Genomic DNA, 15,354 nt, shown 5'->3' with positions numbered 1-15,354 from the left:
GGGTGGTAAAGTCCATGTTCTCATTGCAAACTGAAGAGGAAAGGAAGAAAAAATATTTTCATTCCATGTGATATGACCAATACCTGGGGTCAGAGATCGATGTCTGAACACACTCATCAGAGTACTTTTTACTCTGTCCGATTGACTACTTTTATACCTCCAGTACACAATACAATTCTTAGTGCAAAAGTTAATCTGGATTTCAGTCCGGATTGATCTGGCAGCTGCTGTGGATACTAATGGTCATTAGAAAACTACATGTAGGCTACCCAGTAACATCTGTGTAGCATAGATAAAAATCCTGTAACTTTTTTCCATTGTTTCAGGGTAGCCCACAGAAATGTGACCAAGCACCATTTATTCATGAGAGATTAACCTATAACCACATGCACATATACTGTCCCCCTTGCAATTTAATGTTAATTACAAAGAAAACAGGAATTATCCTAAATAATGTCCAGAATTATGTAGGAAATAAAAAAGTGTTTAACAAACCAAATGAGGTAATGGGGTCATCAACTGAAGTGCTTTCAGACATTAGACCAGATCTGGTCTGAAGAGTTCAAATGTGAGATTTCTGATTCCAGCCGCCATGGAAATCATAAAACCATAAAATAGCATTTAGGGATGCTGGTAACACTGTTTTTGCTTACAATTACTTAAACTTAACTACAGTTTAGCAGTTGTTCCCTATAATTGCGCCCAAATTACAGAGAAAACTTCTTAAAAAATTATAAAGAAATTCAGGGCTGGTTTAATAAAATATTCCTAAGCATTCTGGAGGCAAAATTAATGGTTTGATTAATGAAAATCTGAAGGATGTAAAATAATAAACAAATAAAACATGTTCTAAATCTCATTATACCTTTAAATCCCCTCCAAATCACTTGAATAAGAAAAAGCTTAAATCAGGCGATGGTTCCTTCACTGAATCCCTTTTTCATCACTTTGGTTAGTGTGTTTTTTAGACTCATATTTTTTTTAATCTCTTTTCAATGTCCTTTTTTTTTACAATGTAAAAGATATTTTTTTTTAAAATGTATAGTAATAAGAGTGCATAGAAGTTCTGTCAAGACAGTATGTTCAATATTTGTATCAAGTTACTAACAAAGTTAAAAAAGGCTAATTTCCCATCGGCCATTTCCCAGACTCAAAACTTTGTTATGTGTGTTGTGGATGGTCAAATAAATTTCACATTGCACCTTTAAACTCCATTTGGTGAAAATGACTGCTTCGCCCGCACTGTGCTGTCAGGCCTAGTAAATTTCCCCTGAACGCATGTTCTTTGCATGCAGCCTAATGTGTTTAAAGCCCTGAGTCTGGGCAACATGTGCAAGCAAGTGCCTACTCATGATGTACCCTTACACACACACACACACACACACACACACACACACACACACACACACACACACACACACACACACACACACACACACACACACACACACACACACACACCCTGAACCCCACCCCTAGTCCCTCCGTCCCCCAGCTTTAACTTATTAAAATAGGCAGATTTACAGCTGATGTTGAGTAGTAATTGGCGGTTTCACCAGGACTGATAATGCAGCAGTGTCAGCCCTTTACTCTGTAATTAAACTGGAAATTATCCGCCTATGTCTGTGTGTGTGATTGTACATTGGTCTTCTTTCATGCTTACGTATGTGTGAGAATGTGTATGCCAGTCTCCACCAGTGTGTGTGTGTGTGTGTGTGTGTGTGTGTGTGTGTGTGTGTGTGTGTGTGTGTGTGTGTGTGTGTGTGTGTGTGTGTGTGTGTGTGTGTGTGTGTGTGTGTGTGTGTGTGTATACAGTAGGAAAGGACAGAGCCCCTGTGATGTGATCCAGCTCCTCTAAGCTGAGAATGGCAACAATAACAACCCCCTGAGCACTGGAAGGAATGATGTCAGCCCTCCTTTCGCACACGCACACAAACAACTGACACCCCCTGGATCGCTCACATCAGACACTGGCGCAGCATACCGGTCTACCTTAGCCAGTCCTTACAAAACACACACACACACACAACTTCCTTCGCTCCACTCCAACCCTTCCTCTGCTGAATAGCCACATTCATAGCCGTCTGCATTGAAACATAAAACGCTATTAATAAAATAGCAAGGGCCTGCTGAGTGACACCTGCCTAGCCCTGCCAATGTACACTCACTCCGTTCCAGCAACAAGTGTTATCATAGTCTGCCCTAAGAACGGTGTCATAAAAAAATATGTTAGAGCTTAAAAATATAGGAAAAATAAAGATCCAGGAGGGTTTTTAGTGTGGCTGAGGGAGGATAGTTGTACCGCAGCTTTCAGGCAGGGCAGGATGGCTGTGCAACAAGTATAACAGTATCTACAGCCAGGTGTGAGCACCTGGGCTGCAGGTTATAAACACAAAGCACAGAGCGTCAGAGGTGATAGCCAGCCTGTATATGGGGCAAAGAAGAATGGTGCTACATAAAGAGACGATGGAATAACACCAGTGGGAGCGCTTTTACTGAGCTGCCAGAGCATGGAGCCAACGGAAAATAAAGTTGTGCCATGCAGGAGGATGTGCCAGAGAGGAAAAGGAGTGGCAGAAGTTGATGAATAAGATGATGATGATGATGATGATGATGATGATGATGATGATGAAGAGCAGAACCCAGTAAAGATGGAAATGGCTGAAAAAGAAGAGAGGGCAAAGAATAGGAGGGTGCACTGTTATACTCTAAGATGCAATCAAAAGGTGCAGAGGCTGTTTCTGTTGCACATGAATGTAGTGCAGCACAGTAAGAGTCATGGAGCAGGAGGAAGCAATAACATTTGTGAGTAAGTGTTCCAAACTATATCGCTTGATCACCTTTGTTACACGTTTTTGTGACCACTGGTACGTTTCCTTTTGTGATGCTTTTTGTGCTTCAGGGAGCCTATACGGCAGTGATGCAAAATAAACCTGGAGAGGTGTTTTGAGACATTCATGTTTCTCTGTCATGATCTCCACATTAACAATATTGTTTAGTGTCACCATGGTTTCTGCTTGCATTGTGCTGTAGCTGGCGTTGAAGGAGGATATTCTGTTATAGAAATTAGTCCTGGGACACCCTGCCTGTGTGGCGTGTATGTTACCTGCCATGCGCTACACAGCACGTGTGTTTGTAGCCACACGAGCTGCTTGTCAGCTGCGGTGCTGTGGCTGCAGGTCCAACCATTGAATCACTGAGTTTCCTGTTGATAATTGTTATCAGTATAGTATATTTGAGGTAGGACAAGTGATGAGTTTTACCAAAAAGCAGTCACAGGATTTGTGTTTACCCTCGTTCATAGCGAGACAGAGAGACACAGGCACTCACACTGTGACAGAGAAGCGATATAGAGAAGGAGGGAGAAAGCAGCAGGGAAAAACTCTGCCCTTTACCTGGTTGCCATATTACAATGACAACCTACACTGGATTTGAATTATACAGTGCACGTGATCACAGATTAATTCCCTGTATTCTCTGGAACTGCGCACAGCTCGCATGAAAAATAGGCGCAGATTCTGTGTTAACATGGACACAGAAATAAAAACACACCACGCAGCATCAGGTAACACACATGCCACGCAGGCAGTGTGTTCCAGGCTTTACCCCAGGGGGGATTAGGCCCTAATCTGCCCCTTCATGAATAAATTTGTCAATCCAAGTACTCAAGCATACACTTTTAGTTAATGCTACAGTCAAATAAGCAAACATACCTTCAAATACCCCACCCCCACCCCCCATGTGGCATGGATGGAGGTCAAAGGTCAGGTGATAAGGTGGATCTATAAGACATGATTTTTCAGCCTCTTACAAAGGGGAACACCCTTAGCTCTAACTGATAGAAAGATTAAGATCACTTTTTCAGCTTGTGGTATTTTCACACACTGCATGTCACTGTGCCATCTATCAGCGCTTAGCTCTCATCAAAATACATGGGATATTGTGCAGGGCTTTTTCCCTGACAGATCACAGATTCTGGCGTATTATAGAACCTAAGCAGCACTATGCAGCACCTGTAAGTCCACTTGCCTCCCTGCCTGTAACCACAGGCAAGGACGAGGGGATGGGGGGCAGCAGAGTTTTCCCAGGCTCAGCCTAGGTGAATATAAAGGCTGCTGTGTTCCCTCTCTCACTGCATCTCCTGCTCCATCTCTTTGAACTGGGCGGTCATGTCAGCAGCTCTGAGCCCCCAGCCACCATACCGCCCTTCATGTGCCCACAGGGAGCGATAGGCTGGGCGCCGACAGATCCACACAACATACAGGACTAATGCATGCACGCGTGCACACACACACACACACACACACACACACACACACACACACACACACACACACACACACACACACACACACACACACACACACACACACACACACACACACACACACACACACACACACACACACACACACACATAGTGGTATTGTGCCCTGTCTGCCTGCAGGAGATGCTCATACAGGCATGTGCTGAACACGAGACTGAGAAAGGCAAGAGGAATATGTGCCATTGCTGGTATTTTTTCATTTAGCAAGTGTACACACACTGTAACCAAAAGACCCCATTAAAACAATACGATATTTAACGGTGCAATATTCGGCTTGCATATTTTTATTTTGACAGAATTTTGTATTTATTTATTTAAGTGCAATAAGCACATACTCAAGTGCTCCAACTTCTACCTGGACTTTTATGTATTCTGAATGTGTATTTTGGCTTTTGATGAATGAATGTGTATTGTGGTGCTGTTGTTTTTATATGCAGTGATCCTGAGAAGCACTCGTAATCTCATTGTATCCTGTACAATGACAATAAAGCTTTTTATTCTATCTATTCTAATATAGACTTCCTAAGACTCATGTGTTTATAAATGTAATATGATTTATATAAATTCTCATCATAATTTGGTAGCACTCGGCAACTCTTCAGCTTTCACATTATTTTAAAGTGCAGTTACTTCCTACAAAAAGACTAAAAGGTCATTCATTCATTTTACACCCAAAACTACATCCAAACATCCAAGAAAGAACTGATTATACATTCATTTATAAAAGTAGGTTAAAATATTCTCTGCCTCGCCAAGCGCTTTCACCTCGCCAAACACACACACATACAAACACACATTCCCTCACACACAGCAGATACACAAACACACTAATCATGCCTCGTTCCCTTCTTTTCCGACCACAGTGCCTCTGAGCTGGCAGCGCGGATAGAGCATACAATCATACCGCCACAGGATCAGACAGGCCGCTTCCTCTATCAAAGGTCATCAATCTGTTCTCTGTACTATCCATATCTGACTCACACTGTGTGATTGTTACACGGTGAGCAAAAAAAGGACACAATGAACGGTTTATAAGTCCACGAATCTAGAGGACTGATGAAGTACACCTGGCCCGTGCCAAAATGAAGATTATGGTGTTTGTCATAGCAATAAAGCAGAAAATATACAAGTCATCGTGACCGCAGGGTGTGTGTGTGTGTGTGTGTGTGTGTGTGTGTGTGTGTGTGTGTGTGTGTGTGTGTGTGTGTGTGTGTGTGTGCTTGTGTGACAGAGGCAGATGTTTTAAAGAATTTAGAGTTGTTTAACGTGGGTGTGGGTGTGTTTATCTGCACATGCAAACTGTTCATGGGAAAAGACAGAGCAACAGTCAAAGAGACAACTGCAGACAGATTCACATCTTCAACCTCTCTTCTCTGTTATTGCCGTGAGTTCAGGTCAATCCAGCTCAGAGTGCTGCTTGGCTCAGACCCTCAGGAAGGACCCTCATAAGGATCCCTTCTCTTCCAGACGCCCACACTGTCATTATTAGTGACATCTATCTGAATGGGCAGCATTGTAGAGGATGTGGTCTGATCACATTCACCAGGCCAGAATCAAAGAGAGGGGCAGAAGGATATAAACAAACTAACCATTCAGGATGATAATACTCCCTTTTTTAATCCCCTTTGGACAAATGAAAGCTTTAAATCTTGCGTGGAAGATATAGGAAGTCGCAGATCTAAAGGAGTTTCAAGTTTCCTGGAAGTTATGGGACACTGAAATAGTTTCCTGGATATAAAACAAGGGAACGAATCTATTCATGTGTACCTATAAAACTGATTCGTACAGCATGTTGGGTATCTGACCCGAGAGGCTGTAAATGAAGAGTGAAGTGCTGCAAATCCTTTAAATCCACTATAATTTCCAGGAAGAGTGTGTGTGTGTGTGTGTGTGTGTGTGTGTGTGTGTGTGTGTGTGTGTGTGTGTGTGTGTGTGTGTGTGTGTGTGTGTGTGTGTGTGTGTGTGTGTGTGTGTGTGTGACTGAAGCTGGCACATGAGCCAGGCTGTTGGAGGGATATTTAATTAGGTTAAGGAGGTGCAGCAAGGAAGACAGCCAGCTAACCTTACACACCCTTGGGATCCACACACACACACACACACACACACACACACACACACACACACACACACACACACACACACACACACACACACACACACACACACACACACACACACACACACACACACACACACTTGTAGACACTCCACTTCTTAAGTGCATCTGGCTCCTCGAGCTCAGTACAGTGTTTGGTCCACGTAAAACTTGGACTACTGTACAAATGTTCCAGCTCCCACCTGCTGCTCCACTCACTTTTCATTACTCCTAAGTGAGAACGCGCAGCGCAAATTACAGTAACCAGCGACATCATGTTTATTTTTGGTTTCTATACAACCTGACAAAGTAAATGTGGAAATGTAGAAGTACTTATTTTTGACCCTTGAACATTTACTGTGTTAGAGCATGCATTGTATGTTTGTCTTCCCAGCACAGGGGTTCGAGGGGACTATTCCAGCTGAAATTAGGCGAGAGGGGTACACCTTGGACAGGTGGCTAACACATACAGACAGTCATTCACGCTCACATGTACACATACGTCCAATTTGGGATCACCAATTCATCTAACATGCATGCCTTTGGACTGTGAAAGGAGCCAGAACTTTCCAGCCGTGAGGCAGCAGGCACCTTGGTGAGGAACACTGAATGTAAATACAACTTTTGTTTGCTTGCACCAAAACTCCATAAAGCACCTTTAAATTGAGAGTTAGATTGAAATTAGCAACCATATATCCCTGTTTTATTAAACTGACTTAAACACATATTTGAACTCTTCATAAATGGGGCCTTATGTAACACAACTGTAAGTATGTATATATTTATAAATGAATGAACATATGAGAAAAGTTGATGAAGGCCATGTGATGTCCACATGAGTACTGAAGTAATATCAAAAACTAGAATTACTGCCTTGCAGTTTACATCAATATCTGTCCAGACTCATATAATGTGGTATAGTGAAGACTTTTAGGGAATCTTCATATAGTCACATGCTTGGCCAATAGAGCTGATTGACACCAGACAACATATAGATGTTGCTGGAAATAAACTACAAGTTCTAAAACGAGGATGATTCACACACAGTGTCAACCCAACACAACAGAAGATCTTTACAATCAGAACAGTTTCAAAGTGCACACCCAGGATTAGTGTAACCAATACAGAATCCAACCGAATGTGAAATATGGTCACAGTCTCCACTTTGATGTCCCAGTGAAGGTGACTTTTGACCTTTTGGATATAAAGTGTTATCAGAGAGCATTTGAAGCTTGGGCCTCACTTACTTTATGACTACATCACAAAGTGTGTCTCCACCTTCAGCGTTGGTGCTGGGACCCTTGGGTTTGCCCTTGATAAGGGCCATCAATGATAGATGTTTGGGTGGTGGGGATGAGCAAACTGGCAGCAGACCTGACGCAGGCATCAGTGTCGTTGACAGGCAGAAAGGGGGAGATGGGAAATTTCCCAGCTTAAATAGACCGCCAAATTTAGAGGGTGTGTATGTCAGATGATTATGGACTGTGTGGCATGTCACATGATGCAGGTCAGAGCAGCTCGAGTTGACTGCCTGAACTAGCTTGCAGGTGTCGCTCCGTTAGTTATAACCAGGAAACAGTCACATGATTTGTACTCACCCTCATTCAGAGCAAAAGAGATATAGCAGCACACTGTAATACTACTGCCATTACATAATGTTCTGATTGAGGCATTCATTAGTGACACCATATAATCACAGACTACTTTGGGTTTCTGTTATGATACACATGTAGCCTCCACTTTATTTTTTTAATAAAATGGAATTGATAAAATATTTTTGAGAAATAATACATTGATTTGTTTGTATTTGTTTGGCTGCTTTAAGCTGTTAACACAGGCATCAAAATGAAAAGCAAGAGATCCAGCAACCGTCACATACAGAGGTGAAGTAGTGTGGTTTCATGTTGCTTATCTCCATTTTATCCAATAAATTGGAAGTATACTACAGATGAGTCCAGTAATAATAATTACTAACGGATAACTAACGGAGCGACACCTGCGAGCTAGTTCAGGCAGTCAACTCGAGCTGCTGACCTGCATCATGTGACATGCCACACAGTCCATAATCATCTGACATACACACCCTCTAAATTTGGCGGTCTATTAATAATGTTGTATTATAACAGCACAATTGTGTAAATCTGTCTATATTTCACAGTATACCAAGAAACTGGTCTGAATGTGACACAGCTGTTGTGGTGGAGTGATGCAAACTGGCTATGATCTATGGGGAGATTATGCGCACCAGAGACTTCCACTCGCAGAGCCAGCTAACTTCCAGTTTAGCCCTATGATAACTTCAATGCAGGTAAAATAATTAAAATGTGCAGCTCTTCAAGAATGTTCTAATGTTATCTGTATGAATGGATCAAATTTTGACAGTAAAATAAATTATTTCATGGGGTTTTGACATTTTATTTCATTTTTCCACAATTTATCTAAATTGTATCCACTGTTTTACTGCTGCAACAGTAACAACAGACTAGTCTACTGCAGAGTCTATGACTTGAGCAGGTCAAAAGTGTTTTTGTAATTACTCCCCCTGGCAGAAGAGGGAGACAAAAATGTTGGCCTGTTCAGACCGACATTACAGTAAAGCTACAATAAAATAAACAGGGTGTCAGTACAGGAAATCTGCTGCCATAAGACATCTGTCAAAATAATTTTGGCAAAAAGACTTGATGCCAACTCAACTTCAGCATCCAGTAATATGCTGCACTGGTAAATAAAATACTGTATATGCCGGTACATGTATCAGGAAATATATATACCTTGTAGCATTCCCCTTTGTGCTAATAGTAATATTAAAACACAAGACTATGAGGACTGAACTTTGTGCTGCTTTCCTTTAACTTGAAGGTCCCACAATTCCCCTCCTACATCCACACACACACACGCAGATGCACAATACTATCAGCTGCTGCTAAAAATGATGATGATAAAGTGTGAGAGACATTCACAGTTTACCTTGAGAAAGTTGAGGTTACAAAAATCTAAATGGGACATCTGGGAATTCTTCACCAGATGACCCCTTGAAATTCACACACTTCCCCTGAAAGAACAGCCACGTACATAATTGACTTCCCAGGAACAAAACATTATCTCACGTCCGCCTCAAAACTCATTCACCCTCCCTGGCTGTAGGTTATATCAAACACACAAACACACACAACCCCCCCCCCCCACACACACACACACACACACGACAAGCCACACCTTTGACCTCAAAGTTTTACTGGTGTGCAGCCAGGCAAAATTACATCACTTCCTTTTGGCAAGTTGACAGGTGCTTCATCAGTGAAGTCGCTCTGGGCTTCAGAGAGCAGTGGAAGAAAAAAACAAAAAAACCAATAATGATAATAATTATACCTTCACACGTAATGAGCAGCAGAGCCCACGGGCCACAATACATAACAGCTGGGCCTGGGAGCTGTCAGACGCGAGATAGTGAGTGAACACTTGGTACAAACCAAAGGCAGATATAAATTATAGCTGTGTGGTTAGTAACCATTTACAAACTGTAGTGCCTCTGCCCATCCCAATTAAAAACTGCACATGACTGTGGCCTATTAATATGTTTAATAAGCTCTATCAAAATCAAAATTCTTTCCTAACACATATGGTGTCATTGTATGGTAAGTGTCAGGTATGTATATGTGACACTGACAAATAAATTATAGTCCAAATTGTTAAATTATGATGTTTCATGTTGTCCTTACAAACCTTCACTTTTAGAAAAATAGGATGATGCACTTTCAACTTTTTAATGCATATCTGTTGTGTCTTGGGATGGCCACTTTTCTTTCAACAGGACATTTTCCACCCCAGAAATGTTTAGAAATGTTTCTGTCTGTTTTCTGAAGTCATCAGCTGCTACATGTAAGACTTCTCTGACCCATCCTTCATTTATCAGAAAGCTGCCTGGATGTTACGAAAAGCCATACTGTTATATTATTCACCACATATTGAAAGTTCTTTAGCTACAGCAGCATGGAAAGATACATGGCAAAAGCAATACAAATTACAGAATACAAATAGAGGCAGTAAAAGTATAAAATACAAAAAAACAAATTTAAATACACAGTATATACAAATAAAATAGAATATAATTTGATTAAATTAAACAAACTTGCAACGAATTAAACAACAGTGTAACGGTGTTAATGATGTAGGACCGATTTGGCCAGAGGTGAGCAATTGTACAGTCTTATGGCAGTGGGCAGGAATGATCTCCTGTATCGGTCCTTGTGACAGCGGAGCTGGAGGAATCTGTTGGAGAAAGTGCTCCGCTGTCCCTGCAGTAGGTGTCCTCCTCTCCACCACCTTTTCCAGACTGTCCAGTTTGCAGCCGATTATGGAGCCGGCCTTTTTTAACCAGTTTAGGCTTACACTTAAGCAAATGGCTTGAGAGATAGTACTAACACTTCATGACTGACTGAAGGTATGTAAACTGTTGGTATAAACTCACCATTCCGTGCTAAATCTTTAGCATATACTAAGTTGACAAACCATATCTCTCTCGTAACAATTTTGCATTCACAAGAGCAACAGTAGCCTCACAGTCCAAACACTGCAGCCTGAAGACTAAGTTGAGCTGCCCTGCTCAAACATGTCTCTGTTTGTAGATGTAATTACATATACGGCTTCATGTTAAAGGTTTTTATTTTACAATGATAAAAGACTGAAGTTCATCATTTACTAAAAAAAAAAATGTCTTTCCCTGCACTTTTACATTTGTTCTTAAACGTACACAGATAAAGCCCAAGTTGAGAGGAGAAGGCTAGTTCACAGAGAGAAATCACCGAGGGAGGAGGGGGAGATAAGACAACACTGGCAGAATGAAAAGGCTCTCCTGCAAATGTTTGGACAAACAGGTACGGTGCAGTAGGGACGGCAGTGAAAATGTCAGAAAAACTAACAAAGTATGTTTGTTGGAGACTGGATAATGTCTTGAGCAGTGTTGGTGAGATTCCCATTCCAAACTTAAGACTGTTTTTGCAAAAATGGTGATCTCATGCTCATTGCATCTGGCCTCAAGTGTTCATAATGGAGTAAGTCTCTCAGCAGACCATGTTTTCTACATTAGCCCCATTCGTGAGCTTGTGACAGTCAATAATATACACCATATCTACTCATCCACCTTGGGGTTAAAGCTGTTGTGTGTGTTGAATTGAGTGTTGCATTGTAGCATATCTATCCATCTTCCAGTTCATGCACATAATATCAATCATATCCCCACAACTTTCCTCCTGCACTTCTCATATATTTCTACATTGCAAAATGAAACTGTCCAGCCAGATGACTCACTCCACATTTTTTTTAAAAAGCCGCCTGCAGACATCCATATGTGCAGGCTTGTGTTAAATGTGCAGAAATTAGAACAGACACACACCAAAGGCAGAAGTGGGAAGAGAGAAAGAAAGAGGGGAAAAAAAACGTACTAAGTGTTTTCATTCAAACAGCAGTCACAGCCAGTCAGATTCAAGCATCAGTAAATACAGACCGTTAGGTCCAAACGGTGGACAACCTACAACCTCTAGTGGCGGGATACTAAAACGTCATGTCAAGTCCGTTACAAAGCAATTAACACTTTTCACTCACACATACTCTAATCATCCAATCACATTAGTATTTGAACTGCTCCCATGAGTTTTTATACATGTTATGTAGTTTAAATGAGGAGTTTAAGTTATGTTATGGGAAAACAAAAATTGTAGCCAGAAGAAAAATCTGTCTATATCACATTTATAATGATTAAAGAAAAAATGATGTATATCTAAATGTGACAGTCTATGTCTTCAAGTATTGTTTTCGAGAAAGATATTTTTGGTCCTGATGCGAGATTTCACATCTGTTTTTAACCATTTTTGTAAATACACTGATGCAGGATAAGACCCATCACAAATTCAAGGTTCATTTCAAACAATATGTCAGCAGGGCAAGATGAAATACTGGTGAAACTTTGGTTTGGTTGTCCTTTTCCTTTTCACACAGTGAGTCTGTGCAGAGATGGAGAGCTGCTGCCTCCTACTGTTCATAAAACTGAAATACCATTTAGTATCTGTAAATACTTACAACAATTCTGTCACAATGTGATTTAAAATACAAATATGTCTGTAAATGACACACCAAGATGGTTTTTCATGTATGAAAATGCTAAAGTCAGTGTAAACTTTGTGTTACTATGTAAATTTGAGGATTGCTATGTTCTCTAAATAACAACCCTATCAATGTGTGGTTTGTGTGTAAGAATACATTTTAAGTTGACGTCAAAATTTATTGCATTTTAAAATATGCACAATGGTTATATTCTGTAATAAAGAGGACTATCAAAAGACTGCTCCAGGTGAGGCTCGAACTCACAACCTCGGCATTGCTCTACAGTGTACTGTCATATAAGTACCGCGCGCTAACCGATTGCGCCACTGGAGCTCAGTGCATTGTGGCCACAGTTGGGTTTATGAACGAGACACAACTTCCGGTATGATTATTCTTCATTTTAGTTTAATTTTTAAAGCCGCAACGTTCAAATCACGTTAATGTTTGTATTTATCAATAGCGACATATATTTTAATAGTCGAGTTAAAATGTTTGCACGTTATTACGCGAAGAGGGATTAAAACGTGTCACGGGGCTACCGGACAGAAAATGCAAATAACGAGAAGAGCTGTTCCATAGTTCAGCCATATTTCAATATGTGGTGAATAATATATCAATATGGCTATCAGTGATATTCAAGCGGGTTTCCGATAAATGAAGGATGGGTCAGAGAAGTCTTACGTGCAGCAGCTGATGACGTCAGAAATAGACAGAAACATTTCCGGGATGGAACGTGTCCTGCTCACAGACACGTGGCCATCCCGTAGGTTTCACTTGTAACCCCATTCTACAGATACAGACGGTACAAGTCACATGCTGTGTACAATATCAGGGCAAACACTATTTCAAATCTGAGATTATCAGCCTAATGTAAAACTGCATTGCAGTGCCACGGCTTAAACTAAGTGTATCCAAACAAGTTTTTTTCAACAGTAGAATGGCAAATGGGATACACTACATGGCCAAAGTGGTTTCAAGTCACTTCGTGTGGACAATTTAACAGGAAACACAATATTTCAAAAACAGCCTTATCTCAGCGAGAGAAGCTCAAATACAACATAAAACTGCATGACAGTGCCACGGCTTAAACTAATTGTTAACTAAGAAGTTTACTACTCAGAACTATGGCAAATGGGATACACTACATTGCCAAAGTGGTTTCAAGTCACTTTGTGTGGATAATTTCACAGAAAACAGTATTTTAAATCTCACTTTCTCAGCCTAATGTAAAACTGCATCACAGCGCCACGGTATAAATTAAGTGTTTACAAACAAATTTCTTCATCAGTACTGTGGGAAATGGGATACACTACATTGCAAAAGTGGTTTCAAGTCAGTTTGTGTGGACAATTTCACAGAAAACACGATGTTTCAAAAACAGCCTTATATCAGCGACAGAAGCTCAAATACAACATAAAACTGCATGACAGTGCCACGGCTTAAACTAAGTGTTTACGCACAAATTTCGTCATCAATACAATGGCAAATGGGATACACTACATTGCCAAAGTGGTTTTAAGTCACTTTGTGTGGATAATTTCACAGAAAACAATATTTTAAATCTCACTTTCTCAGCCTAATGTAAAACTGCATCACAGAGCCACGGTATAAATTAAGTGTTTACAAACAAATTTCTTCATCAGTACTGTGGGAAATGGGATACACTACATGGCCAAAGTGGTTTCAAGTCAGTTTGTGTGGACAATTTCACAGAAAACACAATGTTTCAAAAACATCCTTATCTCAGCGACATAAGCTCAAATACAACATAAAACTGCATATTAATGCCACGGCTTAAACTAAGTGTTTACTAAAAAGCTTCCTACATAGAACTATGGCAAATGGGATACACTACATGGCCAAAGTGGTTGCAAATCACTTTGTGTGGATAATTTCACAGAAAACAGTATTTTAAATCTCACTTTCTCAGCCTAATGTAAAACTGCATCACAGAGCCACGGTATAAATTAAGTGTTTACAAAAGAATTTCTTCATCAGTACTGTGGGAAATGGGATACACTACATGGCCAAAGTGGTTTCAAGTCAGTTTGTGTGGACAATTTCACACGAAACACAATATTTCAAAAACATCCTTATCTCAGCGACATAAGCTCAAATACAGCATAAAACTGCATATTAATGCCATGGCAAGTGTTAACTAAGAAGTTTCCTACTCAGAACTATGGCAAATGGGATACAATACTTTGCCAAAGTGGTTGCAAGTCACTTTGTGTGGATAATTTCAGAGAAAACAGTATTTTAAATCTCACTTTCTCAGCCTAATGTAAAACTGCATCACAGCGCCACGGTATAAATTAAGTGTTTACAAACAAATGTCTTCATCAGTACTGTGGGAAATGGGATACACTACATGGCCAAAGTGGTTTCAAGTCAGTTTGTGTGGACAATTTCACACGAAACACAATATTTCAAAAACAGCCTTATCTCAGCCAGAGAAGCTCAAATACAACATAAAACTGCATATTAATGCCACGGCTTAAACTAAGTGTTTACTAAAAAGCTTCCTACATAGAACTATGGCAAATGGGATACAATACTTTGCCAAAGTGGTTGCAAATCACTTTGTGTGGATAATTTCACAGAAAACAGTATTTTAAATCTCACTTTCTCAGCCTAATGTAAAACTGCATCACAGCGCCACGGTATAAATTAAGTGTTTACAAAGAAATGTCTTCATCAGTACTCTGGGAAATGGGATACACTACATGGCCAAAGTGGTTTCAAGTCAGTTTGTGTGGACAATTTCACAGGAAACACAACATTTCAAAAACAGCCTTATCTCAGCGAGAGAAGCTCCGACACAGCATAAATC

At 40.5% G+C, this 15,354-nt stretch overlaps 1 protein-coding gene and 1 non-coding gene across 2 annotated transcripts in view; one reads left to right on the top strand and one right to left on the bottom strand.

Annotated features, from left to right (window-relative positions):
* The window catches only part of LOC138615940 (ras and Rab interactor 2-like), a 459,963-nt gene that overhangs the window by 378,902 nt on the left and 65,707 nt on the right, over positions 1-15,354 (top strand). The gene's annotated exons all lie outside the window — the stretch shown is intronic.
* trnai-uau (transfer RNA isoleucine (anticodon UAU)) lies at positions 12,761-12,854 on the bottom strand. The gene is made up of 2 exons: positions 12,817-12,854; positions 12,761-12,796 (listed from the first exon to the last, which is right to left on the bottom strand). It is a non-coding gene; the product is annotated as a tRNA-Ile (tRNA).

The sequence above is a fragment of the Brachyistius frenatus genome, unplaced genomic scaffold, assembly GCF_029030835.1.
Source record: "Brachyistius frenatus isolate BFR_SWC_R1_liver_20210118 unplaced genomic scaffold, ASM2903083v1 Contig_8, whole genome shotgun sequence".
Lineage (NCBI taxonomy): Eukaryota > Metazoa > Chordata > Actinopteri > Embiotocidae > Brachyistius > Brachyistius frenatus.
This window is presented reverse-complemented; position numbering and strand designations above follow the sequence as displayed.